Below are 2,500 nucleotides of genomic sequence, written 5' to 3'. Positions count from 1 at the left end.
CTTCTTGTTATGTAGAAAGTCTAAAGTCTTACCTGAAGGGGCTTCTTGCAGTTCATCAACAGTTTGCTGTGCTGAATTTACTCAAAGTATGTTCTCTGCATCTTGATTATTGACAGTAATGAATTGACTGTCATGTCAGTGGCTGCAGCCTGCTTTGAATCTGTGAGGAGTGTGTAGGACTGGTGTTGAGCATGGTTCAATGGGAGTTCATTGTGGCTCTCTGATATTTGGTTCGGGTATTCTTCAAGGATGGGTCATTATTATTAGTTGGATCCTTTGTACCATGAGTTGCTATGTTGCCAATTTGATAGGATCTAGCTCTCATTGTTTACTTGTGTTATTCAATGGCATTAAGGCAGTTGCCTTGAAGCCGCTTTTATGTTATTTCTGAAAGACTTTGCTCAGATGTACATGCATGTAACAAATCCTGTATTTCTAAGCGGTTCTCGTGCCCAGTTGTCTGTCACATAGTGGTGAAGTGTTGCACATAGTTTGATTCATGGTGCGAACCACTGTCAACGTCTTAAAGGCCATGAAGCCAAGTCGGTACAATGTGAGGTAGTTTGATTAATGAGATTATTCTCTGGATGCCCCTCCCAGTGGTCAGTGAAGTGTGGCTTAGATGTCCATCCAGGATTACCAGATGACGGGTGTTAGCAGTCTTTTTGCTTTAATGTTTAAATAGGTCCTCAAACACAGACGTCATCCATCAGTCAGTAACAGCGGTACATGTGGCCTGGAGTGCTTCTATCTATCCAAGTGAATGCATTTCTTGCCTTGAAACTACAAGGGATCAAGACATGTCCATGGCATGTCCACCCGGATTACCAGTAATGGACGGATGTTAGCAGTTCTTTTGCTAATGTCTTAAAATAGTCCTCAAAACACAGCACTTGTCATCCATCCAGATTCAGTAACAGCGTACTGTGTGCCTGGGAGTGCTTCTCTCCTATCCAAGTTGACTGCATTTTCTTGCCCTTGAAAACTACAAGGGGATCAAGACATGCACCATCTGCACAGCTGTTGCAGGGACGGTATGTTCTCTCTGTTAGCGCCATGTGTGAGCCTCACTGTTTGTCTCCTGACCCAATGTCTTGGACTTGATGGGCATGGGAACCTCTCTATCCAAGTTATAAATTACACTCTGGACGATCCTTGAATATGGGATCAGACATTCCTTCTCAAAGCATGTCGTAAAATTCATAAATAACAAATGGACTCTGAAGTAACCCTCTTGACCGGGCACACTGCATTGGGTCCTCCTTTTTAATGTCATAATATGTCTGAGCAGAAGCTTTTTAAACCCAATCACATCCAGGTCGTTGTCTTTGATGATTGCGCAAGTTGCTTATTCAATTGGCAATGAAGCATAGTCATGTATATATCTGGAATTCCAAGAAGGTGGGACCTAGCCCCATCTTTCCATCTCTTAAGGAGATTCTTCAACTTGTCTTCCAACTCTGTACCAAGACAAATCTTCCTTCCCTGTTCATAAGGGATTGAAGTGACATAATTAATGGTGATAAGATACACACACACACACCTGTACATATAGGCTACACAGTATATATATTACATTTGTACAGTATCCATTCTAGGTTCATTTACAACTGAAAACTATATATATAATATAATATATAGATATATATATATATATATATATAATATATATATCTATATATATATATATATATATATAATCATTTATATACCCATATCCTTGTGTTCAGTATTAGATTTTTTCATCTGGACACGGTTTCCACAACATTCCACTACTCATTCCATATTTCTTAGCAGTTCTTGATAGATGATCTCCTATTACATCATTAATTGCTACTGCAATTGTAACTTCATTATATTGCTTCATTTTCTTTTTATAGGTACCGTAACCATTCTGATAGATTTAGATGATACTGTGATAGCCTTATATTAAATGCACCTGTCTATTTACTCTGGAAATAGAATTTAGTAGATTAGATTACACAGTATAGTTTCCTAGATCAGGTTTTATCAATTGTTCTGGAGACCAGAATACCAGAATATATTTATATACATAAATTATGTTGTGAATAAAATCATTGGGGGTAAAAAAGACCAAGATTGGGGTAAAAAATCATATGTGGGGAAAAAAGAGTTGAGGTAAAAGTGAATTGCGGGGTAAATAATGAATATGACAATTTGGTCATTATTTGCCCCATACTTGGTCATAATTTGCCCCACATTGACATCCCCCCACAAACTGTGGGGGCAGTAGAATCATTGAGCAAACACATAGGATGGTCACTTTATACCCAGGATTCATATTTTACCAGATGGAAAGCAAAAAAAAAAATATTTTGAGGCAAAAAATGGATAGTTTAGAAAACTTGAAAAATGTTTGGACAAGCTTTTTTTTTCCAAGGTTTTGGGATAATTGATCTCATACTTAAATTTTTCATTTTGGAAATCCAAAAAAATTACAGAAAATACTTCAATACTTCTCCTAACTACATATGAGAGA

General features: G+C 37.5%; 1 protein-coding gene across 2 annotated transcripts in view; it reads left to right on the top strand.

Annotated features, from left to right (window-relative positions):
- The window catches only part of LOC119571986, a 109,458-nt gene that overhangs the window by 90,232 nt on the left and 16,726 nt on the right, over window positions 1-2,500 (top strand). The window lies entirely within an intron of this gene.

This window comes from Penaeus monodon, chromosome 4 (genome assembly GCF_015228065.2).
Source record: "Penaeus monodon isolate SGIC_2016 chromosome 4, NSTDA_Pmon_1, whole genome shotgun sequence".
NCBI classification, from domain to species: Eukaryota; Metazoa; Arthropoda; class Malacostraca; order Decapoda; family Penaeidae; genus Penaeus; species Penaeus monodon.
Note: the sequence above shows the minus strand (reverse complement) of the source record. Positions and strands in the feature narration are given on the sequence as shown.